Source organism: Eptatretus burgeri, chromosome 1 (assembly GCF_056783735.1).
Source record: "Eptatretus burgeri isolate ZD-2024b chromosome 1, Ebu_testis_v1, whole genome shotgun sequence".
In the NCBI taxonomy this organism is placed as follows: domain Eukaryota; kingdom Metazoa; phylum Chordata; class Myxini; order Myxiniformes; family Myxinidae; genus Eptatretus; species Eptatretus burgeri.
The window spans coordinates 12,267,163-12,289,662 of NC_140961.1; the positions used below are offsets into that span (position 1 = coordinate 12,267,163).

General features: G+C 30.6%; 2 long non-coding RNA genes across 3 annotated transcripts in view; both read left to right on the forward strand.

The window, feature by feature from the left end:
• LOC147033875 (uncharacterized) overlaps positions 1-22,500 on the forward strand; it is a 54,382-nt gene that overhangs the window by 27,693 nt on the left and 4,189 nt on the right. The gene's annotated exons all lie outside the window — the stretch shown is intronic.
• On the forward strand, positions 5,838-7,343 carry LOC147033876 (uncharacterized). The gene is made up of 2 exons (XR_015055771.1): positions 5,838-6,569; positions 6,667-7,343. It is a non-coding gene; the product is annotated as an uncharacterized LOC147033876 (long non-coding RNA).

Here is a 22,500-nt window from a genome sequence, read left to right on the forward strand (position 1 = left end):
TTCAAACACATCAGCTAACAATAAAACATCTGTTTTTAGATATAAATCATGATATTCTCCAAGGTTCTTTATCTTAAATATTTTCCATATTTCTTGTGCGTGTTTATATTCCTTATCACTTATCTCTTCTTCATAAAGGTTATTATAGAAACTTTCTTTTGAAGGAAGTTGTGTTTCTTTAAATCTCATAAATGAATCCATATAATCATAAGGATAAATTCCCTTACTTGTAAGAATTTTCTCTTTACTTTGAATTTCATTCCTTGTTTGAATTTCCTCTCTCGTAAGAATTCCTTCTTTAATCAGAATTTCATCTTTAATCAGAATTTCCTCTTTAGTTAGAATTTCATTCATTGTTCGAATTTTCTTTATAATTAGAATTTTATCTTCAATTAGAATTTCTTCATTAATTTCCTCATTAATTAGAATTTCCTCTTTACTTTGAATTCTCTCTTTAATCTGAATTTCCTCTTTAGTGAGAATTTCCTTTTTTGGAAAGAATGAATTAAGATTTGGAAAAGAGTCCGTGGAGCTTAGATTTGATGCGAGGTAGGCTAGTGGTGTTCCCATAAACTTGTAAGAATCTCGAAACCTAATACGAGTTAAAGGTTTTGTGAATATCGTTTTTGTAAATGAAATATACTTTTGACTTGTGTTTGTTATGGCAGAAATATTCCCTGGTGTTTTTGAAAGTTCATTTATAAATAGATGTGTATCATAGTTGGCACTGTTGTGAAGAAAGACTGGAATAAAAGAAGGTAATTTATAATTAAGATTACAACAGGAATGAGCGGGACCTCTATATTTACCAGTAAGATGACAATGATCCCTAACTTTAGACTCCTTAATTTCCCCCTCACAAATATAAACATTATAGAAAACACCTCCGAACCAACAAACACACATTTAATCTATTTCATAAAATATCTCCTCTTGAGTTGGAAAGAAAACATTGTGATATCTGTTCAAAGGATGTTTTGAAGAGAAGTTATAATAAACATCTTCAATCACAAAAACACAAGAAAAATGAGTTTAAAGTAAAGGGAGACTATTATATTGAAAACACTGATGGGGCATTTAAAGGGCATATAAAAATAAGGATTTTTCAATTTGGAGAACCCGGTCCATCATCAATAGCTGAATCAATTGAAATAGTGAAACCCGATGTTGAAAAATTTATTAAAAAGACATTAAAAGAAATGAAAACTTTAAAGTTTTATATGGGAGTGAAAATGAATATGAAAATACAAGATGAAGAACATACTCCTTATATGAGAACAGATCTTCATTTTATAACATCATTTCAAGATTTTTTGAATAGTGGGGTTTATGAAGAACTATCAAGACAGGAGGATGTTGATAATACAGTGGTAGGAAGTGGATTCAATATTAAAAAAATCATCTTTTTAGATATACACATTCTAAAATCAAACCCTCTTTAAGCTTCTTCTTGTATTGAATTACCAAAAGAAATAAAACTAAAGAAGGCAGTTGTTAATATCAAGAACAATGATAATAAATGTTTTCTCTGGTCTGTTCTTGCTCACTTTCATCCACCAAAATGTAATTCAGAAAGAGTAAAACAATATATGAAATATGAGAATACCTTGGACATTAAAGATTTTAAATTCCCAATGCCACTAACAGATATTCCTAAATTTGAGAAAAAGAATAATCTTTCTATTAATGTATATGGATTAACGGATACAAACAAAGTTCAAATATTAAAAATTTCAAACAACTATAAAAATGAAGAAACACACATTGATCTTTTATATTTTAGTGTTGGAAAGAATTCACATTACACATACATCAATAATTTATCAAGATTAATCTCTTCTCAGGTATTCAGAACAGCAAACAAAATATATCCTTGTAAGCGATGTCTTAATTCATTTCATACAAAAGAACGATTAGAACAACATTCAAAATATTGTAGTAATCATAAATCAGCTGTAATTACAATGCCTAAACCTGGTGAAAAGATTTCTTTTCAAGATTATAATAAATCTATCATGCACCCATTTGTGATATACGCTGATTTTGAGTGTATCCTTAAAAAGATAAATACTGCTTCTCCTAATCCAAAAGAATCATATACAAATAAATATCAAAAACATATTCCTTGTGGTTTCTGTTATTATATCAAATCATCTGTTGGAGAAAAGTATAACAAACTTGAACATTATCGTGGAAAAAAAGCTTCACAAGAGTTTGTAAAACGATTAGAAAAGGATTGTATAAGACTCACTAAATTAATGAAAGAAACAAATGAACTGATGAAATTAACCAAAGAAGAAAAATTAGAATTTAGAATGAACAATATCTGTCATATTTGTGAGGGGGAAATTAAGGAGTCTAAAGTTAGGGATCATTGTCATCTTACTGGTAAATATAGAGGTCCCGCTCATTCCTGTTGTAATCTTAATTATAAATTACCTTCTTTTATTCCAGTCTTTCTTCACAACAGCGCCAACTATGATACACATCTATTTATAAATGAACTTTCAAAAACACCAGGGAATATTTCTGCCATAACAAACACAAGTCAAAAGTATATTTCATTTACAAAAACGATATTCACAAAACCTTTAACTTGTATTAGGTTTCGAGATTCTTACAAGTTTATGGGAACACCACTAGCCTACCTCGCATCAAATCTAAGCTCCACGGACTCTTTTCCAAATCTTAATTCATTCTTTCCAAAAAAGGAAATTCTCACTAAAGAGGAAATTCAGATTAAAGAGAGAATTCAAAGTAAAGAGGAAATTCTAATTAATGAGGAAATTAATGAAGAAATTCTAATTGAAGATAAAATTCTAATTATAAAGAAAATTCGAACAATGAATGAAATTCTAACTAAAGAGGAAATTCTGATTAAAGATGAAATTCTGATTAAAGAAGGAATTCTCACGAGAGAGGAAATTCAAACAAGGAATGAAATTCAAAGTAAAGAGAAAATTCTTACAAGTAAGGGAATTTATCCTTATGATTATATGGATTCATTTATGAGATTTAAAGAAACACAACTTCCTTCAAAAGAAAGTTTCTATAATAACCTTTATGAAGAAGAGATAAGTGATAAGGAATATAAACACGCACAAGAAATATGGAAAATATTTAAGATAAAGAACCTTGGAGAATATCATGATTTATATCTAAAAACAGATGTTTTATTGTTGGCTGATGTGTTTGAAGCTTTTGGATCACTCTGTCATAATAAAAATTGTTATGGATTAGATCCTGCACACTATTTCACAGCTCCTGGTTTAGCTTGGAGTGCAATGTTGAAAATGACAAAACAAGATATAGATTTAATCAGTGATGTTGATATGCTTTTGATGATTGAGAAGTCCAAGAGAGGTGGAATATCACAAGTATGTTCAAAAAGATATGCTAAAGCAAATAATAAATATATTCCAAATTATGATAGTGAAAAAGATAGTAATTATTTGATGTATTTTGATGCTAATAATTTGTATGGATGGGCAATGTCTCAATCTCTGCCTTATGGTAAATCAGAGTGGGTGGAAGAAAAGGATTATGAAAAGGCTTTGATGAATATTGTTATTTCTTCTCAAGAGGAATTGAATGACGAAGAAGAAGGTTATTATTTTGAAGTTGATTTGAAGTACCCGAGTGATCTTCATAATAAGCATAAAGACCTTCCTTTTGCATGTGAGAAAGAAACCCCAAAGAAAGAATGGTTCAGTGATTATCATAAAAGTTTTAATATTAAAGGCAAATCAACAGAAAAGTTATTAACAACATTCTATGATAAAGAGGGATATGTTTTGCATCAGAGAAGCTTGAAACAGTTTTTGAGAGAAGGATTGAGAGTAGCTAAAATTCATAGAGTTTTAAAATTTAAACAAAGTCCTTGGGTGAAAAAGTATATTCAATTCAATTACAGATATGAGAGCAAATACAAAAGTAAAATTTGAAGGGGACTTTTATAAATTAATGAATAATGCTGTATTTGGAAAGACTATGGAAAATGTTAGAAACAGGCAAAACATTAGATTCGCAACATCTTGGAAAGAAGCTTCGAGATTGATAAATAAACCAAGTTTTGAGAGAGAAGAGGTTTTTTCAGAGAACTTTTCTGCAATTCATATGAAAAAGGAAAGTATTGTAATGGATAAACCAATTTATATTGGAACAGCAGTTCTTGATTTATCAAAGATATTGATGTATGATTATTTGTATAATGACTTAAAGAAAGAGTATGGTGAAAATGTTTCATTGTTGTATATGGACACTGATAGTTTTATCCTAGATATAAAAACTGATGATGTTTATGAAGATATGAAGAAAAATATTGGAGTATATGATACAAGTAATTTCAGCAAGAAGAGTGAGTTATTTTCCAAAAAGAATGAAAAGGTTATTGGTAAGTTTAAGGATGAGTTGGGTGGAAAAGTAATGAGTGAGTTTATTGGATTGAGAGCAAAGGCATATGCTTATAAGTATGGTGATCAGATTGATAAGAGGTTAAAGGGAATAAAGAAATATGTAATAAAGAAATCAATAACTTTTAGAAATTATTATAATTGTTTGATGAATAAGAAAGAAGAATATAGGAAAATGAATACAATAAGAAGTTATAAACATAACATATATAGTGAAGAAGTAAATAAAAAGGCATTAGGAGCCTTTGATGATAAGAGATTTATTTTAGATAATGGAATAGATTGTGTTCCATATGGATATTGTATGATAGAGTGAATAGAATAGATTGTGTTTTAACGATGGGAAGATGGGTTAGGGTTTTTTAAGGGCTACCGCCGCGTTTTTTTGCAATATATAAATGGTCAAACCAAGTATTAATCAAACTAGAGTGGAGAAAATCTCAGTCTTGGTATATAAATGGAAAACATAATGAATGTGAAAAATATCAAATAAGTCTTATTGAAAAAATAACTAAAACAAACGTAAATAAAACAAATAAGCGAATCAATTTAAAAAGTGGTAAGTTAGAGGATGTAAAGAAAAAAATGAATATCCTTGAATGGACTGAAAACTTTGGTTATCAATTGAACAATGAAAAAACAATTTACTATAATCTCAAAATGATATGTGGCTCAGGAGGTGGTCAAACAAGAGCATTAAGAGAAGTTTATCATTTCGTAATGGCACAAAAGGGGTATCTTAAAAAATATAAAGATTCAAATGTTTTGTTTGTCAATATTTTAGATGGGGATTATTGTGCAAAGAAAATTAAACTATTGAAGGAATTTGAGAATGAACAAATCTTTATAGGTTCAATGAGTGAGCTGTTCAACCCCCAGGTGTTCAATTCAATGAGGTTCAACCTCCAGGTTAAAAGGGGAGACAAATAAATATACCTTGGGATAAAAAGGGGGTTTATTATTAGGGAAAAAAAAAAGGGAATTGCTGAAAATCCCCCATTCATTTACATGGGGAAAAGTGAGCCAGAACCAGTATATCCACCCTACATATATATGTATGTATATATATATATGTGTATATATATATATATATATATATATATGTATATATATATATATGTATATATATATATATATGTATATATATATATATATATATATATATGTATATATATATATATATGTATGTATATATATATATATGTATATATATATATGTATATATATGTATATATGTATGTATATATATATATGAGTAGGGTAAGAATACTGATTCTGGCTCACTTTTCCCATGTAAATGAATGGGGATTTTCAGCGATTTATATTTTTTCCTTAAAAATAAACCCCCTTTTTATCCCAAGGTATATTTATTTGTCTCCCCTTTTAACTTGGAGGTTGAACCTCATTGAATTGAACACCTGGGGGTTGAACAGCTCACTCATTGAACCTATAAAGATTTGTTCATTCTCAAATTCCTTCAATAGTTTAATTTTCTTTGCACAATAATCCCCATCTAAAATATTGACAAACAAAACATTTGAATCTTTATATTTTTTAAGATACCCCTTTTGTGCCATTACGAAATGATAAACTTCTCTTAATGCTCTTGTTTGACCACCTCCTGAGCCACAGGTTATTTTTTGTTAAGCCCCGCCCACTTTTCTTTAAGCCCCGCCCACTTTTGTTAAGCCCCGCCCACTTTCCACAAGGTATTCAATAAGCCCCGCCCACTTTTCTTTAAACCACGCCCACTTTTCCTAAGCTCCGCCTACTTTTGCTAAGCTCCGCCCACTTTTCATAAGGTATTTTTCTAAGCCACGCCCACTTTTCCTAAGCTCCGCCTACTTTTGCTAAGCCCCGCCCACTCTTACATCATTTCCAGTTCATCTCTGACTCACAAAGAAATCACTAGAAAATTACAGGATGTTATGGTTTTGAAAAATTTCCCAATGAAGGCTTGCCTAGGCTTGCCCAGGGAATTTCCAAAGGAAACCACACCCACCAGTCTTTCTCTATAAAAGCTTCAAACCCAGGCTCCATTTTAAACATTTGTTCTTGCTGGCAATGGTGTGCTGTGTGCTTGTCTCAAACTCTCTGTCTTCTATGCAACTAAACCTTCAAGTTGATGAACTGGATTCAAACCTCTTATCTATTGAGGTAAGATTTTTTATTTTCCTATTTTCAAACTTTGATTGAAGCATACTCATTTAATAATTAAATAACTTAATTAATACATTATTATTTTCTCTCACAGGAAATTGTGTCTGAAATACGAAATGAAAATACTGCTTTTGCTACAACTTGGGGCGAAATTGTTGGCTTGGTTGAAGACCTTATGAGCGACCAAGACCCACAGAACGAGTTCGTCCTTGATGACCCAACCAAAGAGTTATACCTTGGAGACCAGCAAAATCCTGAAAAAGAGTTTTACAGCAATAGTACTCATTGTGAGTTATCAAGACAATACCCACTGAACAAGTTATACCTTGATGAGCCAGAATACAAGTTTTACCTTGGAGATTCACAAATTTTGAAAAAATCAGTAAATGAGTTCTGCCTTGATGGTTTTAATAACTACCTTGGAGACTCAGGAAAAGGGTTCTGCCAAGATGGTTCTAAATATGGGGCCTACCTTGGAGACTCACAAATTTTGAAAAAATCAAGAAATGAGTTCTGCCTTGATGGTTTTAATAACTACCTTGGAGACTCAGGAAAAGGGTTCTGCCAAGATGGTTCTAAATATGGGGCCTACCTTGGAGACTCACAAATTTTGAAAAAATCAGTAAATGAGTTCTGCCTTGATGGTTTAAATAACTACCTTGGAGACTCAGGAAAAGGGTTCTGCCAAGATGGTTCTAAATATGGGTCCTACCTTGGAGACTCACAAATTTTGAAAAAATCAGTAAATGAGTTATCCTTAAGAGACTTTGTAAGTTGGTTTTACTTTGAATACTTGAAATGTGGGTTCTGGATTGATAACTCACAATGTGATACATATCTTGGAAACTCAACGGGAATGTGGTTATACCTTGAAGACTTGGAAAGTTGGGTTTATGTTGGACACTTGAAACTTTTTTGGGGGCTTTTATTTATTTATTTATTTATTTATTATTATTATTATTTTATTTATTTATATTTTGGAGACTTTTGGAGTTGCTATCACTCTTTGGGATCTAAACCTATCGATGTAGTTCTTTGTCGGATGGTGCTTGATGGGAGCAAGATCAAGAAAGTTCTGGGAAGAAAGTGCAGGCTTACTCCCCCTTTCTACGTCATCAAACCTGAAAGCCTTAAAAGACAGAATTGGAAGAAGAAAAAAAAAACGTAAAAATATATATATATAGGTGGAAATCTCATTTTGAAAAAGACATTGTGTTGGGCGAGGATTGAGTTGGGGTTGAGATTTTGAATGTGAGGGTTGGGGTTGAGATTTTGAATGTGAGGGTTGGGACACACACACACATACACATCAACAAACAAAAGTTAAGCCTTGACTATTCAGTTGAGGATTCTGTGTTTGGGGTTCACAGATCTAAGAACGTCCCCCTTGACACACATTATATACTGTTATACACCTCGGACTTGGCCCTCGAGTGTCCACAACGGTGTATAGTAGGAGGGAGTGAAGCGCCAACCTATTGCTCCCATTGCACACACACACACAAACAAAAGTTAAGCCTTGACTATTCAGTTGAGGATTCTGTGTTTGGGGTTCACAGATCTAAGAACGTCCCCTTGACACACATTATATACTTGTCCCTCTAGTGTCCACAAAGGTGTATTATATGCTTAGTTTTGTCTTTTGTAATTCCTGTGAATAAAATGAACCTAAAATCTCTTCCCCTTCCAAATCATATATTTTATAAGTCCAAGGAACTGTATCTATTACATCAACAATTTTAAAAAGTTCTTTCGTCCATCGTTCAGTAAAACCCTTTTCAAAATGAGATTTCCACCTATATATTCTTACGATATCACCAACTTTGAACTTAGGTTTTCTGACATTAATCTCTTTTTCATATTTTAATTTTGTAAATGTTTCTGATGGCTTCATATTCGTTGACGTGTGAATCGTGTCATTATACTTATCCACAATATCCTGAATAAAAGATGACCATTGTTGTGAACCGAGTTGTGTGAATTTTTTATATAGTCTCTCTTTTAAGGTACGATTAAAACGTTCAACAACAACTGCCTTCCCTTCATTAAAGGTACTGTATAATGTAATACTGTTATTTTTTAGAAAATTCATAAATGTCTTGTTATAAAACTCTCTACCCTCATCAGTCCACAATTTCTTAGGTTTTCTCTTACTTTTATTAAATATCTGTTGAAAAGCTAACATAAGAGTATTACCTGTTTTGTTTTTTAAAGGGACAACCCACGCATATCTACTCCTCAAATCAATAACGGTTAAAGCATACTTGTACCCCTCATCATTATTGAGTTCAATCAAATCAGCAGACCAGATATAATCAACTTCCTTGGAATAAACTTTCCTTCTCTGAAACTTTGTGAATATTGGTTTATGTAATTCATCAGCTAATTGCTCTTCAGTCTTAATGGCATCATTAGAGCCTATAAGTTTTTTGAATTTCCAAGTCCAAGTTTCAATTTAGCACTAATCATCTTCTTCACGATGAACCTATCAACTTTTTCTCTCAAGGTTGGATTTTGTATCAGAGACAAATTATATAACATTTCTCTATCGGCTTCATGCTTTTCTTCCAACGTTGTGGTATTCCCATAATCAATATCGTGTCTCATGCACACTTCATCAACTCTATTGATTGGTTTACTCCAGGATTTAGGATTGTCTGCCTCATCTAATCTTTTATCCAAGTTTGTGCCTGGACCACAGAAAGAATACCCTGGAAGATGTAATTCCCCTGGTATTCCAGTAGTTGTAAATTTACTTCCTGATAAAAACTTTTGTATATCTCCTCCGAGTTTGTGTTTGGAGATAAATTGATTTTTTTCTGAACCACACACCGAACATATACCTTTTTGTATAACCCTGTTATTTTTACTTTTAATATATGAAATATTTTTAGTATTAGTTTTCTTTTTACATTTGAGACAATAACTCATTTATTTATGAGAAAAATTTCTGCAGAGTGCAAAAACCTTTTTAGTTTCCAACATGCACATTTGAATCTTAATTTTTAAAACATAAAGAATCCTTAGAAATGCCTTCACTCTCTCCTCCATTTATTTAAGAAAAAACTTGAATTAAAATACATGTCTTCTCGATGTCGATAGTCTTGTCGAAAGTATTGCAAATAGACTTTTTAATTCTTTGTATTCCTCCCTGGTGAGATAAGTTAATTTCTTTAATACCTCTATTCTTTTTTGAATCTCACTGGTTTCCATATTTTGATATTTATTCATTCTCTCTCTTTCCTCCCTCTCTCTATTCTCTCTTTCCTCCTTCTCTCTCTCCTCCTTCTCCTTTTCCTCCTCTTCCCTCTCTTCTTCAACTCCTTCCTCATCCCTTACTATACTTGAATCGTTTACACCCCATAGAATATTATACATATATTCATCAGGATTTCTTGTTATTCCTGTATCCAAAATAATTTTTTTTACAACAGGATACCAATAAAATTTCTTTTGAATTTCTAAAAGAGCCTTACCTTTTCTTAACCTTATAATTTTTTCATTATTTAACATTCTAATTAAATCTAAAGTTGTTGGTTTATCAACATCAGCATAATGCCAATCTTTTATTGAAAATACCTCATTCTTATGTTGTAGAACATATTTATTAAAATACCGAATACCCTTTTCTTGAAGGTATGCTTGAACACAGAAATGATAATTTTCTTGAAGCCTTCTTGCTGTCATTTATGTATTAGAAATATATGTTAGAATAATATTATGGCACGAAACACCTCCCCATCTTCCCATAGTTAAATCATTTTGTATTTCCTTACTTATTATATATAATCCTGTTTTTTCTGTTTTCATGAGATAAACAAGGGCAAAACCATTATTATATTTACCCTTATTAAATTCTTTTATTTGTTGTTTACTAATCGTGGCTCCACAAAACTCATTCTCGATACCAAGTGGATAATATTCTTCCTTACGAGACTGATTTAATTGTTCCAGGTCTTCGAGGTTAATTTTAAATGACCAATTATACCCTAAATCATTCATATCATACCCCCATTGTTCTATTCTCATACAAACGATACGCCCTTCTTTATAAAAATTTATTTTAATTCGAACTGTGAATTCTGTATGACCTGGAGATAATATCAACACTTCTGTATCTTTAGAATACACAGCCGTTTTATTTAAGTATATATATTGTGATAAATCGCTTAATCTCACCAAGTCATTCGCGTCAGTCGGGCTTGGATAATTTTTTAATTTATAAGCATTTTTCATGTTAATATTTTTGTTTATATTATATTTATGTCGTTCAGCCTGTGCCTTTGTGTAATAATTTGATAAATCAATATCCAGTTCTTGAGATACACCAAAGATAGAACCATCTTTACCAACATAAGTCATTTATATTAGATTAAAAATAATATCATAAAATTTTTTATTTTTGTTGAGTTGAAATAACACATATAGACATAATTGACCACAACACTTGGAATTTAATTCTTGGACTTGAAATGTTTGATAAACACCATTCTGTAAGAATTTTATGACTTCAACAGGTGGTGGAAGACCAAAACTATCAAAATAATATTTGTCTTGACTATTAAAAATACAAACCCAATGAGAACCGTTCCCATCATTATCTTCTAAGTTCATAATAATATTCTTTGTATGTTTCGACACATTTGTTAATTCATCTCTCATACAAATAACCACATTATGAATTTTTAATTTCTTACAATATTTGGCAAGTTGTAAATTTGATGTTGTATTCTTTCCAAATTCTTTCAACCACTCATCAATGCTCATTTATTTATTAGAAAGATATAATCCATTACCTCTTTTCGTTAATTTTACACCTGCTTGTGCTATAGAAGAAAGCATATCTCCAACTAACAATCTCGCTTTATCAGGCAGACCTTCAAGTTTTTCAGCAAAATCTACAATTACACCACTTCCACTAATTTGTTTCTCCAACTCTTTGTTATGTCTTTCCAATTCTTTTTGAGCCTGGAGTTGAGCCTTCCTTTCGTTGGCAGTTTTGACCGCTGTTGAAATACCACCCGTCAATGCTCCAACCGCACTTAAACCAGCAAATAAAGGAATTAGAAATGGGAGAAATCCTCCACTCGTCTCTCTTATTGAATATTTTTTCAACATTGGTTTTGTCATTTTAATTTTAAGTGAGCCAGTGTCATTCAAGATTTTAACCTGTTCTCTTGTGAGCAAAACATCAATTCTTACTGCTCCTTTTCTCTGAATTGTATTAACGTTAATCGTACAAGGCTTTTGATTTTGAACACAAGATGATAGTTTATGAAGATTGATTTGATTAACATATACCCCAGTTGGTACTTTGCCACTCATTTATTTAACAAAAAATTATGTGAGACTAATCATCACACCATTATCTGTATTAATCTGCAATTCTGTTTCTTCCAAAAGCAAACAATATGTATCAACTTCTTCACTCTCTCCTCTTTCAATGTATAGGGAAGTATCCACTCGATTAGACTTTATAGTTTCTTTTTGAGCGCTCAGGTCAAACGTATAGATTGTATACAAACTTTTAAATGCTGTCATATCCAAAATAGGTTCTTTATTTCCATTACTTTCACACACCTTTTGGTAAGACTTGTATGCTTCAGCAAAATCATTTTTTTCCCAATTAATTTCCAATCTATCTCGTGGATAAAATGTTCCATCTAGAGAAACGCGAAGTTGTTTCACCTTAGCATTATCACTCAATGCATTATTCTTATCAGTCGCAGTATCACCATCTGGCTTTTTAAAAATCATCCACAGATATCGTGGCTTTCCTTCCAGAACACCCAAATTCCACGTGTAAGTAGTTTGATTGAGTTTAACGTGTTGACATCTTCTTTTGAGGTATGATACACTGAGTGGTTTTTTTGAGTTAAGTCTTCGATTCAACATCTCTTCTGTTTTAAGATTAGGAGTATATTCACTGATATACCAACTCATCTCCTCAATTACAAATTTATTCTGATCACCAAAAGCATTACCAACACCAAAAAGCAATCTATTTTCATTATCATTCCTTTGTAGTTGAAATCTAATTTTAAGACCATACAGAACTTTATCATAATCACAAAATCCAAATATACCTTTAAGAGGAACTGCCACAGTAAAACTATTTTCTGCTTTTGTATCATCATTATACATTCCTTTCCTTTGAATATATCCAGGGTCTGTGTTTGTTCCCGTTGACATATCAGGAATAAAACCTTCGACAGACCCCTTTCCCATTCTATCACTGAATGTATAGAGTGTAAATTTCATCATTTCAGATACAGCAGAGACATAATCAACCGCTTCAACTTCTTGTGTTCCAATATACAATCGCACACTATCAAACATTTTCCAGAAGAAATCATTTACAAGTGTAGCGTTTGTGTTATTCCCAGCCTTAGTGAATTTAAATTTACACAACAAGAAACTTTCGGAGAGATTCAAATAGGTTTGTTGATTATTTATTTCAAAACTTTTTGTACCATTTGTATTCCAGTCTGTTCCAGTTATTGCATTTACCTTGAAGTAATCTTCTTTTTTAGTGGAGTTTGAGATAATAATAGTATCATCCAAATCATAGATACTATCAATTGCTTCCGTACTTGTATTTATTTAGGAAAAAAGATGTTAAAACTTTTGAAACCCTGATCCAAGTATTTGAATTATTTTCTGTCGTTCTTGGGGGACAACTGAGTTTTACCTTTCTTAATTTCTTTTATTGCTTGTAATTTATGAGATTCTTTCTGAGCATCTTTTATACTCTTTACAGCACCTGCTACATTTCCCACAGCAGAAGCAGTTGAACCAATTAGGTCTTTATGTTTAAGAATAGTTGAACCAATACCCATGAGAGTATCAATTATCCCATCTCCTCTAAATTGATGTCCAACACCCCTTTGTCTCTTAGGTTTATAGTATCCTCTACCAAGATACATACCTTCACCCTTGTAGTACGGGGAAAGGAACATCCCATCCCCTGTAATTATTTTATATTTTCCCAACTCGTGCTTCCTCACAATAACCATCGTATTTATTTATTGAAAAACTTCACGTAGGTGAATTCTGATGGATATAACTTCTCCATTAAAAGAGATCACACGATTATCTTGGTCGGTTATCCTAAAATTTACTCTGTGTATGGTTTTTCCTGACACAGGTAGATAAACCAAATTTTTAGGCTCCATATTGAATTTATAACCAATTGGGGTTGAGTATGCGCTGAATGAAAATATTGTATTTGTTTTTAATCCATCATTATAAGCACCATCAATCAAATCACAGTGAATTAACACCGAATTTATTCCTGAGGATATTTGAATGACATTATCACTGTAAAACGTCCCATTAGTTTCAATCTTTTTGAGGAGAAACCTAATAACTCTCTAAATGAATTATCAATTGTGAAATCAACCTTGTAGTTATTTTTAACTTTAATCGTTGATTTTGAAGTATGTTTTTGAATGTTTATAACAATATTTTTTGGTTCATCACCCTGTTCTTTCATAAGACGAGCAATTTCGGAAGATATTTGAGAAATCTCGTATGCTCCGGGTGAGACTGTTATCGTTTTGTATCCACTTCCCGGATTATAACTAAACTTGTCATTTTTCTCGGTTATATTAAATAAGGTATTATAAGTCTCCATGGACAATAAAGATGCCTCATATTCTTTTGTTGTGTCAAGTTGTAGTGGGTATGGGAATGAAGATGTGTGGTCGCTTGTTGTGAAATTAAAACTCAGGATTGTGCTTCTCATCTTATTTAATACGAGTTAAAATGTCTTTATATTGAGATTTATTAATTATTTTCATGTTCATCAACTGGTCTAAAATGGCTGATGCTTCATTAAAACAATTGTTATTTCCAGCCTTCTTACTGCCGAACAACAATAACAGTCTATTAACTAATTGCGATGGGTCATTTGGAAGAAAACTAATACCTGAACCAAGGATACTTAAAGCCTGAATAATGTGTTTCTCCTTCTCATTCTTCCTACTTTTACCAGAAAGAATAACCTTATAATTTAGAGTGTTCAGCAAATCGATATATACTCTATCATCATTATTTTCCATATCCAATGGTTTATCAATATACTTTGATTCATCCCTCACAGTTGAACCTTGCCTTCCATCTTTTGTGAGAAGAAACATTAATCTCGGAGTTAGTTTAACAGGGGGTTGAGCAGAACTTAAGAACCTTAATTCATCATTAAATATCAATACCTTTTCTTGAACAAGAAGAAATATTGCTGGTTGTTCTGTTGGAATGAGTCCTGCTTTGGTTTTTGAATCCGCTGAATATTCATTGTTTTGAACAGCATTCACAATATAATCAGGGGTTGATTAATCTCTTCCAGTTGTTGAAATAAACCTTCATCATCATATTCTAATTCTCCTAAATGCTCTAATTCTTCCTCCGTCATTTGACTGAAATCTTTTAACATTTGAAGCTTTCTAGGAGTATATTCTACTGTGGGAACTGTGGAAACATCTTTCATTTTTCTTGGGAAGTTTTTAAAAGTGGTTTAAAAATTTCTCTTGTTTTTTCAAATGCTTCTTCGCCCGTTAGTTTCTGTCTGCGTTTCTTCTTTATGTCTTCCTGTTGTTTTACAACTTTTGAAACCAACTCTTGATGTTCCTTAAATCTTCTTGCTCTTTCTTTTGTATCCATTTATTTATTGTAAAATATCATTTAATGAATTGTAAAGATCAACAGGGAAATTTTCCTTTTCTTCATCATTCAAGTAGATGTGTTCAAATAAATCCTTTTCTTTAAATATTTCATCAAATTCTTTATTAACATTAATGCGAGTTGTAATTTCTTCTTCACTAATCCTTGCATCTCTGCTTTTCATACGTTTGTGTTGAGTTTCTTCATCAACATCAAAACCGAATGATAAAATCTTCACTCCGCTCAGATATTTAATAATTTGTCTCGTTCCTTCTGGATTAGTTTCTAATATCCCAACACCACCAGATTTTAGTTTCTTTAACTCACTCTTACAATGTGAATATTTTGTTGTACCAAGAGAAACCTCCTCAAATATTTGTCCTTCATTCCTCAATCGCATATGTTCCTCCACTGAAATATAGTGATAATCTTCACCTTTTACTTCTCCAGGTCTTATTGCTCTAGTTGTTGTTGATACAATGCGTATCACGGGGTGTTTTTTAAGTAAATTTACAATATTCTCAATTGTACTACACAAGAACCTTGATTTATGAAAGTTTTTTCCAGAAGCAGATTTACCCACAAGATTTATAATAATAGTTGTCATTTATATATGTAATTGTTTATAAAACAAAAAATATATCCCTTAATATCTCATCTTGTTTCACAACAATATATTTATATTTTTCAGTCGTGTGCTTCATATAATCCTCAAATTTCTTTTTACTACATAATGTAGAACAATTATCTCTCCAAAAATTATTGATATCTATTGAATTTAACTTGAATAAAATAAAAGTATTAGCATTGTTTCTGATGGAACGACGAGGAAGTTGAAAGTACGATTGACTAAGATAAATACAATTACAAGAAGAATGTCTCCCTCTTGTGTAGTAGCTGTCCATTACCGTTTGGTTTCTCTCATTAACACAATCATCAAAGATAACGAGGTTCTTTTGATTTATCCAAATCTTGGGAGACGGTATATCATCCGTATTATCACTAAGAATACAAGTTATAAGATTTGATTTCTTTTTACATCTCTGTGTATCACAAAATAGTTGAATTATATCTTCAATGTTATAATCATTTAGGTTTTTTTGACGTTTAAATAAACCTATTATATCTTCTTTTTGAAGACCAGCATTAAAACCTTGTGAGAGTAGTTGATACTCTGGTTGAAAACTCGACTTTGTGAAAATTATTAAATTATCATAATCTAAAAAGTTGGGAGTGAGGAGCATTTTTAAAAGTAAGCAGGTTTTTCCACATCCACTTGAACCAACTATGAGACATCTTAATGAATTTGGGAGATTTTTATGGTTGTTAAATTTTATCTTATTTTCCCAAATAGGTAAAAAATCATTCATTTATATATTTGAAAAACAGGTTATTTAATTTATTATTGGCTTTTTTAGAAACTCTATATTTTATCCTAAGTTCAGGTTTAATTTCAAGATAATCCATTATTTTATTTATACAATATCTTGTGTTGATATTTCCCTGAAAATTACATCCATGAATAATATACAACAACAATCCTTTGAACATTTCTCTTATACGTTCAGTTTCTTCCCTTGTAAGGAAAGGTGTGTTATCATCCTCATACTTTACATTCATTTCTCTAATCAATCTTGTAAAGTAATTCATTTTTGGTGTAAATCTAAAAGAATTATTTTCCTTTTTATATTTTTTATTATCATTAATTAGAAGATAATCACAGAATATACATTGTTTATAGGCTTTTGACTCTGTGTTTAATCCCTGTCTTTCACACGCAGGACAATTCTCAAATTTGTCATATGGAGAATCAGGAAAGTCTAGCATATTTATAAAGTAAAACTTTACTTAAACTGAAATTCATCTATACTTTCAGTTGTATATTACCATCGATATACTTTTTTTCATTATCAGATTCAACGACAACATTTTTTATATTAAAGGTAATTTTAAAATTATCGTTAACTACTATTGAACGAAATGTCATTTCACCTGATATATTAACATCCTTTATTTCATCAAGATTTACATCTTTAAGGTTGTTGAAAAAAATACAAATTTCTCCTTGCATATTACAGATGGTCTTATCTTTTCTTTCTAAAGCTTCATCCATAAGGTTTTTGTTCTTTGATACTTTTTCTTGTTTCATTGCTTTTTCTAGTTTTGAATATATTACTAGAAGGAGAGGAGAAACTTTTGTTAGAGATACTTTAATTGATGTTCTACCAGGTATACTAAAAGCCCTTCCACTGAAGGAAATTGAAGAACTCATATTATTTACCATAATAGTTTTTATCCAATAGTTGTTATATTTATCTTTGTTCAATTTTACATCCTTGACATATTTCTCAGTATCTTTAACAGATGAAGAGATTGATTGAAACTTGTCTTTTGTGTCTTGAAACATTGTATTTATTAAGTGAAAAAGTTGGAGGATAAAATGTTTTTAAGCACAGATTCACCTATAAATTAAACGAAATTTTCATCAAGAAAATTTTAGTTTAAGCAAAGTTTTATTCTATAAATATGGTGAATACAACGTACTGCGATGTTTGTAATCACGAATATAAACATTATAGAAAACACCTCCGAACCAACAAACACACATTTAATCTATTTCATCAAATATCTCCTCTTGAGTTGGAAAGAAAACATTGTGATATCTGTTCAAAGGATGTTTTGAAGAGTAGTTATAATCAACATCTTCAATCACAAAAACACAAGAAAAATGAGTTTAAAGTAAAGGGAGACTATTATATTAAAAACACTGATGAGGCATTTAAAGGGCATATAAAAATAAGGATTTTTCAATTTGGAGAACCCAGTCCATCATCAATAGCTGAATCAATTGAAATAGTGAAACCCGATGTTGAAAAATTTATTAAAAAGACATTAAAAGAAATAAAAACTTTAAAGTTTTATATGGGAGTGAAAATGAATATGAAAAGACAAGATGAAGAACAAACTCCTTATATGAGAACAGATCTTCATTTTATAACATCATTTCAAGATTTTTTGAATAGTGGGGTTTATGAAGAACTATCAAGACAAGAGGAGGATGTTGATAATACAGTGGTAGGAAGTGGATTCAATATTAAAAAATCATCTTTTTAGATATACACATTCTAAAATCAAACCCTCTTAAAGCTTCTTCTTATATTGAATTACCAAAAGAAATAAAACTAAAGAAGGCAGTTGTTAATATTAAGAACAATGATAATAAATGTTTTCTCTGGTCTGTTCTTGCTCACTTACATCCACCAAAATGTAATTCAGAAAGAGTAAAACAATATATGAAATATGAGAATACCTTGGACATTAAAGATTTTAAATTCCCAATGCCATTAACAGATATTCCTAAATTTGAGAAAAAGAATAATCTTTCTATTAATGTATATGGATTAACGGATACAAACAAAATTCAAATATTAAAAATTTCAAACAACTATAAAAATGAAGAAACACACATTGACCTTTTATATTTTAGTGTTGGAAAGAATTCACATTACACATACATCAATAATTTATCAAGATTAATCTCTTCTCAGGTATTCAGAACAGCAAACAAAATATATCCTTGTAAGCGATGTCTTAATTCATTTCATACAAAAGAACGATTAGAACAACATTCAAAATATTGTAGTAATCATAAATCAGCTGTAATTACAATGCCTAAACCTGGTGAAAAGATTTATTTTGAAGATTATAATAAATCTATCATGCACCCATTTGTGATATACGCTGATTTTGAATGTATCCTTAAAAAGATAAATACTGCTTCTCCTAATCCAAAAGAACCATATACAAATAAATATCAAAAACATATTCCTTGTGGTTTTTGTTATTATATCAAATCATCTGTTGGAGAAAAGTATAACAAACTTGAACATTATCGTGGAAAAAATGCTTCACAAGAGTTTGTAAAACGATTAGAAAAGGATTGTATAAGACTCACTAAATTAATGAAAGAAACAAATGAACCGATGAAATTAACCAAAGAAGAAAAATTAGAATTTAGAATGAACAATATCTGTCATATTTGTGAGGGGGAAATTAAGGAGTCTAAAGTTAGAGACCATTGTCATCTTACTGGTAAATATAGAGGTCCCGCTCATTCCTGTTGTAATCTTAATTATAAATTACCTTCTTTTATTCCAGTCTTTCTTCACAACAGCGCCAACTATGATACACATCTATTTATAAATGAACTTTCAAAAACACCAGGGAATATTTCTGCTATAACAAACACAAGTCAAAAGTATATTTCATTTTCAAAAATGATATTCACAAAACCTATAACTCGTATTAGGTTTTTAGATTCTTACAAGTTTATGGGAACACCACTAGCCTACCTCGCATCAAATCTAAGCTCCACGGACTCTTTTCCAAATCTTAATTCATTCTTTCCAAAAGAGGAAATTCTCACTCAAGAGGAAATTCAGATTAAAGAGAGAATTCAAAGTAAAGAGGAAATTCTAACTGAAGATGAAATTCTAATTATAAAGAAAATTCGAACTAAAGAGGAAATTCAGATTAAAGATGAAATTCTGATTAAAGAAGGAATTCTTACGAGAGAGGAAATTCAAACAAGGAATGAAATTCAAAGTAAAGAGAAAATTCTTACAAGTAAGGGAATTTATCCTTATGATTATATGGATTCATTTATGAGATTTAAAGAAACACAACTTCCTTCAAAAGAAAGTTTCTATAATAACCTTTATGAAGAAGAGATAAGTGATAAGGAATATAAACACGCACAAGAAATATGGAAAATATTTAAGATAAAGAACCTTGGAGAATATCATGATTTATATCTAAAAACAGATGTTTTATTGTTAGCTGATGTGTTTGAGGCTTTTAGAACACTCTGTCATAATAAAAATTGTTATGGATTAGACCCTGCCCACTATTTCACAGCTCCTGGTTTAGCTTGGAGTGCAATGTTGAAAATGACAAAACAAGATATAGATTTAATCAGTGATGTTGATATGCTTTTGATGATTGAGAAGTCTAAGAGAGGTGGAATATCACAAGTATGTTCAAAAAGATATGCGAAAGCAAATAATAAATATCTCCCAAATTATGATAGTGAAAAAGATAGTAATTATTTGATGTATTTTGATGCTAATAATTTGTATGGATGGGCAATGTCTCAATCTCTGCCTTATGGTAAATTAGAGTGGGTGGAAGAAAAGGATTATGAAAAGGCTTTGATGAATATTGTTATTTCTTCTCAAGAGGAATTGAATGACGAAGAAGAAGGTTATTATTTTGAAGTTGATTTGAGGTACCCGAGTGATCTTCATAATAAGCATAAAGATCTTCCTTTTGCATGTGAGAAAGAAACTCCAAAGAAAGAATGGTTAAGTGATTATCATAAAAGTTTTAATATTAAAGGTAAATCAACAGAAAAGTTATTAACAACATTCTATGATAAAGAGGGATATGTTTTGCATCAGAGAAGCTTAAAACAGTTTTTGAGAGAAGGATTGAAAGTAGCTAAAATTCATAGAGTTTTAAAATTTAAACAAAGTCCTTGGGTGAAAAAGTATATTCAATTCAATACAGATATGAGAGCAAATACAAAAGTAAAATTTGAAGGGGACTTTTATAAATTAATGAATAATGCTGTATTTGGAAAGACTATGGAAAATGTTAGAAACAGGCAAAACATTAGATTCGCAACATCTTGGAAAGAAGCTTCGAGATTGATAAATAAACCAAGTTTTGAGAGAGAAGAGGTTTTTTCAGAGAACTTTTCTGCAATTCATATGAAAAAGGAAAGTATTGTAATGGATAAACCAATTTATATTGGAACAGCAGTTCTTGATTTATCAAAGATATTGATGTATGATTATTTGTATAATGACTTAAAGAAAGAGTATGGTGAAAATGTTTCATTGTTGTATATGGACACTGATAGTTTTATCCTAGATATAAAAACTGATGATGTTTATGAAGATATGAAGAAAAATATTGGAGTATATGATACAAGTAATTTCAGCAAGAAGAGTGAGTTATTTTCCAAAAAGAATGAAAAGGTTATTGGTAAGTTTAAGGATGAGTTGGGTGGAAAAGTAATGAGTGAGTTTATTGGATTGAGAGCAAAGGCATATGCTTATAAGTATGGTGAACAGATTGATAAGAGGTTAAAGGGAATAAAGAAATATGTAATAAAGAAATCAATAACTTTTAGAAATTATTATAATTGTTTGATGAATAAGAAAGAAGAATATAGGAAAATGAATACAATAAGAAGTTATAAACATAACATATATAGTGAAGAAGTAAATAAAAAGGCATTAGGAGCCTTTGATGATAAGAGATTTATTTTAGATAATGGAATAGATTGTGTTCCATATGGATATTGTATGATAGAGTGTATAAAATAGATTATGTTTTAACGATGGGAAGATGGGTTAGGGTTTTTAAGGGCTACAGCCGCGTTTTTTCACAATATATAAATGGTTAAACCAAGTATTAATCAAACTAAAGAGTGGAGAAAATCTCAGTCTTGGTATATAAATGGAAAACATAATGAATGTGAAAAATATCAAATAAGTCTTATTGAAAAAATAACTAAAACAAAGGTAAATAAAACAAATAAGCGAATTAATTTAAAAACTAGTAAGTTAGAGGATGTAAAGAAAAAAATGAATATCCTTGAATGGACTGAAAACTTTGATGGTTATCAATTGAACAATGAAAAAACAATTTACTATAATCTCAAAATGATATGTGGCTCAGGAGGTGGTCAAACAAGAGCATTAAGAGAAGTTTATCATTTCGTAATGGCACAAATGGGGTATCTTAAAAAATATAAAGATTCAAATGTTTTGTTTGTCAATATTTTAGATGGGGATTATTGTGCAAAGAAAATTAAACTATTGAAGGAATTTGAGAATGAACAAATCTTTATAGGTTCAATGAGTGAGCTGTTCAACCCCCAGGTGTTCAATTCAATGAGGTTCAACCTCCAAGTTAAAAGGGGAGACAAATAAATATACCTTGGGATAAAAAGGGGGTTTATTTTTAAGGAAAAAAAATATAAATCGCTGAAAATCCCCCATTCATTTACATGGGGAAAAGTGAGCCAGAACCAGTAAATCCACCCTACTTATATATATACATATATATATATATATATATATATATATATGTATATATATATATATGTATGTATATATATATATGTATATATATATATGTATATATATATATGTATATATATGTATATATGTATGTATATATATATATGTATATATAT